This window comes from Halictus rubicundus, chromosome 18 (genome assembly GCF_050948215.1).
Source record: "Halictus rubicundus isolate RS-2024b chromosome 18, iyHalRubi1_principal, whole genome shotgun sequence".
NCBI lineage: Eukaryota > Metazoa > Arthropoda > Insecta > Hymenoptera > Halictidae > Halictus > Halictus rubicundus.
The window spans coordinates 5126414-5139628 of record NC_135166.1 but is presented as its reverse complement, the minus strand read 5'-3'; the positions used below and the strand labels follow the sequence as shown (position 1 = coordinate 5139628).

Below are 13215 nucleotides of genomic sequence, written 5' to 3'. Positions count from 1 at the left end.
CACCAACTTTATATCCGCGTGTATATCCAATAATAGCTTCTAATCCACTTTTACTTTCGTCTGTGATAGTACGGTATAGGTATTCTAAAGAAGTGTAACATTATAGGGGATTAGATGTAGCAGTGAGACAATGCTAATCCAATCACATAACGTTTTTATTTTTGCCTATTTTTTAGTAAACTTGTTAGCAATGAATTCGTTATATTTTTCCGGTTGCAACGACATCAAACACGATACAATTTGGACCATATTTAGCCGTTCAATTGACAATTAATTAGAACCTCGACTATCCGAACCGATGATATTCACTGTCCGAATACACGTGTTTCACATGTAAACAGTTCAGTCTAAAGCGAACCATATTCAACACAATGTACAGATCAGTAAAAATTTAGTCATTTGTAATTTAAATTCGAATATTACCAGTTCGGATAATCGAGGTTCCACTAAATCGTCAATTGAGCAAGAAATTGTGCTCCGAATTATAGCGAGTTTGGACTCATTTTAACCGGAAAAATGTCACGGATACACTGGTAAAAGTTTCGTCGAAAAATAATTAAAAAATATTTAAATGATTAACAATAATTAAATGTCGAATCCCACAACGCGTTGCTCGTCTCTCGAGCTTCCGAACCCCTCGTTATCCGAACATTGCTCTACCGTTTCTGGTTCTTTTCGGCGTTTCAACGGCCGGACACGAAATTTCCCTAGCGATGAACAATAAATTGAAATTAATCGCTGGCGTAGATACAACTGATTTAATGCGCGGCTTAATCTAGGCGCTGACACGTTCAGCGCGCGTCTCGCGATGAGTTACGGCAATTCACGCGCAAGACAGGATCCATTTACAACGGAGACATTTACGGATTAACGGTACACGGGGTGTGCACGCCGCGCCGGTCCTCACGGTATCGGTAGTGTTCCTTATAAATCGTCGAACTAGAAAATCTATCGAACACATTTTTCTCGATTTCGTTCGATCGATGAGCGCGCTTCAACCGCCCCGCTTCGAGATTTATAGATACGTCCGTCGTTCTATCCTCGAGTCAACACGTTCCGAACGGTTCGTACGGGACACCCCGTAGACAGGAAATGTCGCGCGCGTTACGGGTCTATTCCCTTTAAAAGCGCCGCTGGCTCGTGCGAGCAGACGCGAGAGCGAAGAGGCAATAACGCGTGATTATTCGCGCGCAAAAAGTTTAACAGAAACGAAACAACTTAACAATAAGTCTTGTAACAATAAGTAATCCACAGTTACATCGCGTCATATTTATGGCACCTTGTGCCACCTAAAATTGCTTTATCAATGTAGGAAAATAGAAGAGGTACACTCCCGACGTATCTGGACACTCAGCAAATTTATATACACGGTGTCCAAAAAGTGTTGCATTCGTGACGTTATTGTTATTGACTTTTGTGGGTGCTGAACGTGTTCAAAAATTCTTGTCTTTCTCCATGAAATGAAATGCACAAACGCCGAAGACAACAAGATGTCGCCATTATTGGGTCGAGCGACGAACGTATCCGTGCGCGAGCGAAAATAAATTCCCGGGTTCCGAGCACACTGGTGTCGATTCCTGCGATCGTCGATGCGGGGGAGTATCTGGGTTTCAACGGACCGGAAAAAATGTACGAACGATAAGGAGGCCGCTGTGCCACGCCGGGCCGGGCCGGGCCGGGCCGGGACCAAAACCGCGCGTCGTTCGTTCTGCGTCGGTTTGGGGTGGGTCAAGATCATCGTGTCGCGGTCAGAAAATTTCTCGCTGCAACCCCAATGACACACTTTTCGCCCAGGCGCGGGCTGTGTCAACCCTCGCGACTCTCTGGCAATGACGCCGGATCGATACCGGATCAATTATGACCTGTGCCGAACATTTTTTCGAATTCTGTCACAGCGAGAGATTTCGATGCACAGTGGAGCCCCTCCATTACGCGAACTAACTCGGGGACAACAGTAAACTAATTCCTCTAACGTGCCCAGCAAAAATGTCAACTCAATTGATTCAATTTTAAGAAAATTATGCGATTTTTAAATGTGATCGAATACTTTTTGCCACGGTTTGTACTACAGGAAAACTCTCTTGTGTGAATCGATTATTCGTTATACAAAAATCGTACGATTTTCTTAAAATGTAAACAAACGAGTTCAGATTTCTCGCAATTTTAACCCTTAGCACTCGAATGGCGACTGTAAGGCACCACTAATACTATTGCTGTGTCATTATTCAAAATATTTTGTACATTATTACATTTTTTTGTATTTAATAAATTACTAAGCATTTCAGTATCTTATGAGTAAATTGCACCATTTTATATTTATATTATATTTATAAATATATATAGAAGGGAAGTATTCTAGGTTGGAAGAAATGTTTCGTTTTGGAGTTAAAATAGCTTCGAGTGCAAAGGGTTAATAATCTCGTAATTTTAATCATTTCTAATGGCAACATCTCGGTAACCTCAATAATTATAAAATGAAAAATATACTACCGGTCGCGGTGCGAGGTCCAAGCAGAGAATGTGCCACGAGTATGACAATCGTATACCGGATTCCACGGCGAATTGAAAACAAAATGGCTGCCGGTTGCGGAAACGGCTGATTCCATAAGCAAGCGACAAGGGAAGTCAATTTTTGGGCGTAATACGGTCACAGTTCGCGTTATTTATTAGGAATTAAAACAGACGAGCATTGCATCGAGGAAGTCGAGATTAGCGTCGATGAGGAAGCAATTTCCGACACGTCTGTCAGATTTTTCGCGCGGACGAATTGAAAACAAAATGGTTGCCAATTGCGGAAACGGCAGATTCCATAAGCAAGCGACAAGGGAAGGCAGTTTTCGGGCGGAATACGGTCATAGTTCGCATTATTTATTAGGAATTAAAACAGACGAGCATTGCGTCGGGGAAGTCGAGATTAGCGTCGATGAGGAAGCAATTTCCGACGCGTCTGGCAGATTTTTCGCGCGTACGAACGCCGCTTCGCGCCGCGCCGGCGAATAAACTGTTATAGGTTCATTAAGCCCGTTTCCTGAACGTCGAAGCGTTCGCTTTTCCCGTGAATAGCTTTTAATTACAAATTTCTCGTTGTCCGTGGAATTCCAACGGGACCGAACAGTCGAAGACTCACAACAGTCTCATAATTCGATCGGCCAGCCCAGTGGAAAACGATTACGCTCGCCGCCATTTCCTTTCTTTCTCTCTCTCTCTCTCTCTCCCTTTTTCTCGGAATTTTTTCTTTGTCCCGAGAGAACGATCGACTTTGTTATTTTTACGCGCGGGTTCGGTTAATCCCGTCGTTGATAGCTCCGCGCCACCTACGTGTTTTAATGGGCCACCGGCTATTTGGCAAGCCTACGGCGAAATTACGCTAAAAAGTTCCTTCTGGCTTTCTCCGAGCTGGTTTATCTAGGTTGCAGTTTACAGACGCTATTTCGGAGACTCGTTCTGGCGCTTCGCTGCCGTGGCAATTAGCTTTAACTTCGAGACGAGAGTGCATAGTATGGCGGTACGACAGAACAGTAATATGATAGCTCGATGTTACGGGAGCAGGATAGTTTGGTGGTATGTAGGACGAAGCAGTACGTGGCAGCACGATAATGCACGCTATTGTTCGAAACGGTAGGACCCCGAGCTCGGTCTAACAAAAATTATACTGAATTAGACCTCGTATGACGGACCCAGGATCATTTTCACCCAACTGCTGGATGCTATCTACTGGCATACTTTCAACCCTTTTGCGGTTTAGAGCTCTTCCTCCTTTATTCCAAAACTTGCTACAATACGTTGTCACTTGCCTGTGGATGTTCATGCGATTTGCCACTTTTGTAGACGATTTTAAGAAAGTAGAATCAAATAAAATCTTACTCTCACGAAATACGAAATAAATCAAAATTCTACTAAATTCTGTCGAATTTTATATTCTACCATTTTTCGAATATTTTCAGAAGCCATAAATGCATAAAGATCCGTAGTCTACTTATCACTTGACTGCGGATTGTTGTGCAAATTCTTGTTTTTGTCGAGCAAAGAGTTCCTCCTGCTAAAAATATAAGAGAAATGCTATCGATTTTAGTTAATGTACACGTTTTTACGTTACAGTTAATGTGCACGTTTTGTCACTTAATATTACTCCCACGTACAGTCTTTTCTCGATATATGTCCGAAATATCTAGCCGATAAAAGTCCTACTATAAAAGATAGACTAGACATTTTGGTACTTGTTTAAAAACTCGAATGGAAGTTGATAAGCATTTAACAAGAAAACTTTGTCAAAATTGTTAACATTTCAAAATCATTTTTCTAGGGATTGGAAGGCTTTGTAACACTAACCACGACTCGCAAAAATCGAATTAATCGAGTAAACATTTAGCGAACTCTATTCGATTTGAAGCGTTCAGCTGTAGCAATAACTTCCCGGTAAAAATTGCCAGTAGTAAACTACATTATTAATTGGAGTATTGTCTCGAGCACCGTGACTGATGAAATTACTGTATCTTGCTGAACGAAACGTGGAAGTTGGAGCAGTATTTCTTGAAAAACATAAAATACCTGTTTACATGTTTACCGGTTAGAAACGGAGCGGTTGAGACGTGATCGCATTAAATGCCGGAGCATCTCGTTGTCCGTTTCCGTTGATACGAGTTTACAATCAAGCAGGTCTCCCCGGGATGCAAATTCGACGCGGTTCGGATGTTGATCAATTCTTGACGGAGGTGTTCCCGTGTCCTCTTAGCCCGTCGATCTCGCGGTGGGTCTTCGGTTGATCCTGAGCCAGCGTGGCCGAGCGAGCGTGGGTGCGGCTTAAGGTTCTTGTCGCGGGAAAGAGGGATCAAAACTTTTTCTCCGGCCGCGACGAGACGAGACGAGACGCGTCGCGTCGCGTTCCGTAACTTATTCCTGTACGAGTGACAGCGACGCTTCTCGCGGAGGCTGCCAGCACGCATAAAGACACGCACAGGGGGATCCGAATCTTTTTATTTGCGTCCCGCCGCGCCGCGCCGCGGTCGTCCCCGGACGGGCCACAAATCCCACAAACGAGCCGGGACAAATTATGTTCGCCCCTTTTTACCCGCGCTTCTCCCCTTTCCCGCGCCTCTTCCCTCCCCTAATTACCCATCGGAAGGAAACGCTCTGCACGAAGCGACCCGCGACACGTCTTGGTAACGAGACGCTGCAATTCTTTATTCTTGTTTACATTAGCTGTAGAAACAAGTTCTCTCGCTACTAATTTCTTCTAAAAGTTGAATAAAACGACTCGAGATTTTTTGAGTTGTCAAAAGGATTAGTTCACTAGGTAACGAGACGCTGGAATTTCTTCTAAAAATTGAATCAAACGACTCGAGATTTTTTGAGTTGTCAGAAGGATTAGATTAGTAGGTAACGATATGCTGGAATTCTTTAATCTTGTTTACATTAGCTGTAGAAACAAGTTCTCTCGCTACTAATTTCTTCTAAAAGTTGAATAAAACGACTTGAGATTGTTTGAATTGTCAGAATTAGTTTGCTAGGTAACGAGACGCTGCAATTTCTTCTAAAAATTGAATCAAACGACTCGAGATTTTTTGAGTTGTCAGAAGGATTAGTTTAGTAGGTAACGATATGCTGGAATTCTTTAATCTTGTTTACACTAGCTGTAGAAACAAGTTCTCTCGCTACTAATTTCTTCTAAAAATTGAATGAAACGACTCGAGATTTTTCGAGTTGTCAGAAGGATTAGTTCACTAGGTAACGAGACGCTGGAATTTCTTCTAAAAATTGAATCAAACGACTCGAGATTTTTCGAGTTGTCAGAAGGATTAGTTCGCTAGGTAACGAGACGCTGGAATTCTTTATTCTTGTTTACATTAGCTGTAGAAACAAGTCCTCTCGCTACTAATTTCTTCTAAAAATTTAATCGAATGACTCGAGATTTTTTGAGTTGTCAGAAGGATTAGTTTAGTAGGTAACGAGACGCTGCAATTCTTTATTCTTGTTTACATTAGCTGTAGAAACAAGTTCTCTCGCTACTAATTTCTTCTAAAAGTTGAATAAAACGACTCGAGATTTTTTGAATTGTCAGAATTAGTTTACTAGGTAACGAGACGCTTGAATTCTCTATTCTTGTTTACATTAGCTGTAGAAACAAGTCCTCTCGCTACTAATTTCTTCTAAAAATTTAATCGAACGACTCGAGATTTTTTGAGTTGTCAGAAGGATTAGTTTAGTAGGTAACGAGACGCTGCAATTCTTTATTCTTGTTTACATTAGCTGTAGAAACAAGTTCTCTCGCTACTAATTTCTTCTAAAAGTTGAATAAAACGACTCGAGATTTTTTGAATTGTCAGAATTAGTTTACTAGGTAACGAGACGCTGGAATTCTCTATTCTTGTTTACATTAGCTGTAGAAACAAGTCCTCTCGCTACTAATTTCTTCTAAAAATTGAATCAAACGACACGAGATTTTTCGAGTTGTCAGAAGGATTAGTTTGCTAGGCAATGTGTGCAAAATTCTTTTGTTGAGTTGCTCGGAATACCGAACAGGCGATGAAAATTTAAACCATGACCTTCGCAGATCTAAGTTATACACATGCACGAAGTTTAAAGAAAAAGTAGCAAAAATTGTGAGAAACTGAGATTTATGTAGATCAGTCGTAAGCACAGCATACAAAACAAAAGGCAAAACGAGGCAAGTACAATACAAAAGGCATATTTTAAATTTTTATTACAGGTTCAGCTACAAAGTTGAGAATCGTGACCTTCGTTTTTGTCTTCGAAATTTCGAGCAATAACAATTTCAACTAACTTGTTTGCCGATTACCTTCTAAACTAATCCTACTAATATCTCAAAAAATGTCAAGTCGTTCGATTCAAGTTTAAAAAATCTATTAGTTTGTAAATCGTGTCCACTTAATTTTGTCCACCGACTGTAGGGTGATAGGTCGTCCAATGAACATTTGAGCTGCGTGTCTGTTGTAATTAGTATTTGCAAACATGTACAGTGTTAACTCAATATATGTCCAAAAAACGGGACTAGTCAGGGACATGTATCGAATAGGAAACACTAGAGACCCCGCGGTAGTGGGGATAGTCGCGTGACTCTTATCTGCTAGGTACTTGGGACATATATAAAATAAACACTGTATTTGCTTGACTTATCCGTCTTCGACGTTTACAATAAAATGCACTGGGATCAATGGTGTGTAAATCACTTTTGTTCTTTTGTTCTACTTTTGTAATATTGTTGAACGTGTCAGTTTTATTTTTTTCTGCGAACAATCAACAATTTTTCCCTGTCACAAGTTCTAGTTAGATCCGTCTTTGGATAACAACGGGTCACAGTTATTCGAATTCGTAATCGAATCAGCCAATCGATGTCGCTCGATTTTTGAATGATTTTTTAGGAATTAACAGCGGGAACTTGGCAGGATTTCCACGTCGGCGACGCGGAAAACACGCGTTGCCTCTGACAGGGTCACGTGCCTCGTGTAATTGATGGCTGATCGATGCAATTGCAGTTACGGAGACGACCGTGTTATCCTCGATGCCGATCAATCTTTCATTATGCAAATTCCACTGATCGCCAATGGGGATATGAGTATCATTATCAACCGGTAGCGCACGATAATTTTTAAATCCGCAACTACTTAAAAATTTTTCGGTCAAAATTTCTCCTCGGCGTCCGAGGCCACTCGAGGTTTGGGGACAGTTCTGAGACTTTTATCCGCTAAGTACTTGGGATATATATCGAGTGAAGATTATATTTCTAATTTTCTTCAAATGACGCTCTATCAGTGAAATAATTATTCGAAATAATAAGAGACAAGTTTTCTGTAATGTACTACGAACGTGTCACCTATATGAACAAAGTTATAAAATTATTGTTACACAGTTAAAGTAAAATACTGTAACTGAGGAAGTGTTATAGACTCTTGGCAGGAGGATATCGAAAAACACTGCGTTCAAATATTTTGTTGTTAGCAGGTCCAAAATCGGTCAATTTCCGCTTCGTTTTCAAATTTAGTTTTTCATACAAAACATCCATCACTCACGGTAGCAGCTCGGTAGCAGAACACGGAAGCCTCAACGGCGTCTGCAACGACCCCCAGACCCACCAGATTAACCATCTCTTTAATCATCCGCAAATTAATTCGCCGATCATTCTGGTCTTCCAATTTCTAATCCAAAGTGGTACACGATGCATTCGGGAGAGCCAGTAGCATCCGTGCTAATTCATCCAGGTGCAACGTCCCAGCCCCAATCGACCCCACCACCGGACTCCGTAACGACGCGAAGCATAACAATTTCGCTTCGGAGCGGCGGTGCGGCGGCGAATCCCTTTCGCCAGTTAAATTTTATACCAGCCCCGTAACGACTTCTTTATGGGATCGATTCGCCCAAGCCGGGTACGTTGCAAGGGTTGCGTTCCGGCGGGGCATTTAATCCTGCCGGTAATTACGGCGAGTTCGATCGAATTGATGGCGGCGCGGCGGGTGCGTCGGTTGAGTTATCACCCGACTGCCAGAAACAGGGCCGGACTTCGTGACCCGATATTGTGCCGGAACGTTCCGATATTGGCAGCACCTCGGCCTCTCAGGAACGAAGAACAATAGGAGCAGCGGCGTGTGTGCTACCCGCTATCTCCATCCAGCCGGTCCCCTTTTGCTTTCGCCTCAACTTTCCGTCGAGTTCCACTCCCCTCTCCTCCCCGCCAGATCGTCCCGGGGCCATCGCTGTGAACGTTTCCCGCCCGCGTTTTCCAGATACGTGTAGAGAGAGAGAGAGAGAGAACACCGCGTGACCTTCGCCCCGTGACATAATCGCATCGCGTGCGAAAATAGGCGACCGGGCGACCGGTCCGTTTCCCTTTGCACTCTTCCGCCATGACGGATTACACGCTCGCGCGGACTATTTGACTATTTCACTGTTCTACAATCCGCGAAATTGCCATAGTTCCATGTGCAATATCGTCGTCACGTTAATCCAGTTTCAGAAATTAAATACGATCTAATTATGGTTTACAATAGGCGACTCCTCATCGATTCGAATCAACTTGCGATATGTTATCAACCCTTTGCACTCGAATGGCTACCGTAAGGCGCCACTAAAAATTGCTGTATCATTATTGAAAATATTTTTGACATTATTAAATTTGTTCGTATTTAATAAATTACTAAACATTTCAGTACTCTACGAGTATAAATTGCACCACTTTCGTATGTGTAGTATGAAAAAATATATACAGGGTGAGACGCTACAAGCAGGCCACCTGAATAACTAGAGGACACAAACATTCTCTGCGTGGGTGGAGGCATAGAGGAGATTTTCAAGGTCACCTTGATCTTTTTAAATGGAAAGACCTACTTTCTGTATCGTGAATCTGTAGGCTATCGAATTCTGAGTAAAACTGTATTGACCTCCATATGTCCTAAATCTAATAGTTAACGAGATATTATCGAAATAATTTTCTTTCTTCTTTGGGTAATGTCTCGTTAACTATTAGGTTTAGGACATATTAAGGTCAACGGTTTTATACTCAGATTTTGATACTCTATCGATCTATGGTATAAAAAATGGGACATTCCATTTAAAAAAATGAAGTCGACCTTCATATGTCCTTTACGCGCGTCCACCTACAAAAAAGGTACTAACATCAGATTAATGTTCCCTCGAAACCAAGTAAGTTCCATCTGATGCATTTCTTCCTAACACCAATAGCAGCCGAGTTATGCAGGTGGCCTGCTTGTAGCGCCTCACCCTGTATATAGAAGGGAAATATTCTAGGTCGGAAGAAACGTTTCGTTTTCGAGTTAAAATGGCTTCGAGTGCAAAGGGTTAAGACCAAGACGGACCTTAAGTCAATGTCTGAAGGCTGTGAACGAATATTATACAGCAGTTACCGACCTGCTGACTCTGCAAAAGTCACGTGACTATCCCGGGCCCTTAAGAGAATCTCTTTGCGGCAGCCATCTTGTGACGTCATACTTGCTTCAGAAAGCGAGTTTTCTGCCGAATATTACAAATTGCTTCACGATGAGGCAGAAATTCGCAATTTGGGCTCCATACAGACGTAGATTGGACTTTTAGGAAACACAAGTGACCACTTTTAAACTGCTCGTTGCAATATTGAAGCGTCAATTTGTCAAGATTTTGACCCTTGCAAGTTCATATACGTATATTGCAGAGAGATTCTCTTAATTTCGAGACATTTAGTGTTCGTATCGAAAAGAAAGGCTCTGGACAGACGTAGCAAAGACATGTACAAACACGGTGGTATGCATTTTTAATTGATTACTTACTTATTTAAGACGTAAAATGTCTAGAAAAAAAGGCACAGCGTAACATAGCGTGACAGTCAAGGCCAAATGCCTGCCGACTCCGTTAAGGGGGCCGGCATGGTTTGAAATCCATATGCGTATGCAAGGGTCAAAATCTATACAAACTGCCGCTTCAATATTGCAATGAGCAGTTTCGAATTGGTCAATTGTGTTTCCTAAATGTCCAATCTACGTCTGTATGGAGCCCAAATTGCGAATTTCTACCTCATCGTGGAGTAATTTGTAATATCCGGCAGAAAATTCGAAGCAAGTATGACGTCACAAGATGGCTGCCGCTGAGAGATTCTCTTAATTTCGAGAGATTTAGTGTTCGTATCGAAAAGAAAGGTTCTGTACAGACGTAGCAAAGACATGTACGAACACGGTGGTATGTATTTTTAATTGATTACTTACTTATTAAAGACGGTAAAATATCTAGAAAAAAGGCCACAGCGTAACATAGCGTGACAGTCAAGGCCAAATGCCTGCCGGCTCCCGCTTGGGAAGGTGTTCAGGTTCTGACCACGATTCGGCGATCGAGCGATTTACTGCGCTGCGCACAAGCGTGGCGTTGTCGTCGGCTCGTCGAAACGCTCGCCGAAGAAAAACGTTGTTAAGCAGCCTGCGGGGATTTTTGCGCGACGCGATGCTCATATCGTCGCTGGTGCTAATGGACCGCGACGTTTTTACAGGCGGGACTAAAAGCTCCCGGCCATAAAAGTGACGTTTCGCGTGCAAGCTATTTATTCGCGCTCGCGCTGTCGGCGGACGGCTGTTACTCTTCGCAAGGGTGATAAGCGCGTGCGACGAGTCGCGCTTCAGGAACCCGGTTTCCGGTTCGAACGGGTCCGCGCGCGAGTCGCTCATCCAGCGGCTCGGAACGGTCCGGTTATTCCGCGGATGTCTTTCGGAGTAGATAAAACCGGGGACACTTCTGATTCTAACGAACTGCTAATAAATGTCCTGCAACCGAGAGCTTTTTTCTTCCGTCGCGTCGTCCGAGCGACTCGTTATCCAGGAAATTCAGATGACGAAGATGCTCCAGATACGGAGACACACTACTGGTCCCTGCGATCATTAATATTCGGACATTTTATTAGGTCGTCCTATAAATTCGGATACGTTTATAGTCTTTGCGATGTGTTTCATAAACGCCGAGCGATAAGCGACCCATCGGTTGACTTTAAGAGGAGCGGGCATCTTTTTCGTGTTCCTTTTTCTCAAAGTCTGCTGCAGCTAGCGACTTCTCACTTTCCTTCTCAGTTTTCCTACCTTTCACCGGAATCTTTGTGTGAAAAGCTTAGAAAGTATTCTGTCGATCGAAATAATCTTTGTCAGCCTCTTCTCCAAAGTTACAAGTCCGCCAGGCTGAAGTTCCGAAAATCGGTCAAATCGGATCGAGCTCAAATTTTGCACATAGCCTCATTATGCATTGAAAACATGTGTCGCAAAAGGATTTCTGGCGACTCGAGAAGAAATTTTTTATCATACATTATTTTCTACCTTACCGACATTTTCTACATTTTTTCTATGGGCGACGACAAATCGGCGCAAATTACTGAATTCCTGCCCGGAGCAAAAAAGGCTGTGTCGCGTGTCTTGGAAAACGCGAGACCACTTTCCCTGTTTCTGGTCGGACTTTCTGCAGGATTTCGCCTCGGTCCGCCATTTTGCGGCGGCCGCTTTGCAGAAACCTCTACCTGCATTCCGCTCTGTACACGACTGTCCGATTGTAGCCTCGCGGCGTTATTTCTCGGTGGAAAAAAAAAACGTTTCAAAAGCAGCGTTCGTCATCCGGGATCGCGGCCCGGAATTCGTCGGTATTTTTGAAATTATGAATACGCTCGCGCGGACGGCCGAACAAGCTGTCTCGAAAGCGGATCCGACAGGTATCTCGAAGCGAGTCGCGTAAAATATGGCGGACGGTGTCGAACTCTCCGCTTTCCCCGTGTGCACGGCGCCGATTCTCTCGCGAATATTTAATTACGAAAGCGAAGGCCCGCTGGCGAACGTGTAATCGGTTATTGAGCGCGGACGATCGCGCCCGGACAGAAGCAATACTCGTTAAAGAGCGGCGCCGAGTTTTGCATATGAAAGGATCGGCGATTCCTAGGCGCGAGCCGCGAAAGCGTTACGCCATCACGACTATTTCAACGCGAGGAGTTTCTTTCGAAAGTGTCCTGCGAGCCTCAGGTTTTCCACAACTTTCCGCTCGAACCGGTCGATACATATTATTCGAATCTTCTCTTCCACTTGGACAAGGTCAGCCTTCCTCGGACAGAAGTCGCCAGGATCTGTGCTGAATATTCATAGGTTTCAACATCTGTAGAATACGCATTAGCAGTCCGTCGACGTGCATGCAAATTTCTATTTCTTACGTTAATGGCTCTGGTAAATTGGAAATAGAGGTGTCAATTGATGCGTTAATGTTTGGGGGAATCGGACTCGAAGTAGATTTTCCATTCAAGAAGAATACTTGGGTATGATAGCATAATGGGTGAAACTTCACCTTAGCAACCCGGAAAATTGTAACTTCTTAAAGTATAATCCTGTGGACCTTGACGAGAACATTCCAAAAATCCAAGTTCTAACGTGAGGAATTCCCCGGTGAAAAAATTATGCGCGTTTGAAGTAGAGCGATTTTAACGCCAAACCTACCGATCCCTAGAAGTAACCAGTGCATGTTGATCGAGCTTCGGCGAGACGAAATTCTACATACAGAGCGCGACTCTTCCGCAACGAATTCCCGCGTGCTTAGTTCTCGGCGAATCAATTTTATTCGATAGCCCGAGGGATTAAGTATTCAGTTAGCCCGACGTTACCGCGACGTGCTGTCTGAAGAGTACATAGAGGCTCGTTTAAAATTCCAATCAAGCCAAGTGGAATCGCGATCAATGGGGGGGGGGGGGGGTGGGGGAAAACA

The 13215-nt window shown here is 43.3% G+C and overlaps 1 protein-coding gene across 1 annotated transcript in view; it reads right to left on the bottom strand.

The window, feature by feature from the left end:
- LOC143362769 (mediator of RNA polymerase II transcription subunit 20-like) overlaps positions 1-13215 on the bottom strand; it is a 228156-nt gene that overhangs the window by 27310 nt on the left and 187631 nt on the right. The gene's annotated exons all lie outside the window — the stretch shown is intronic.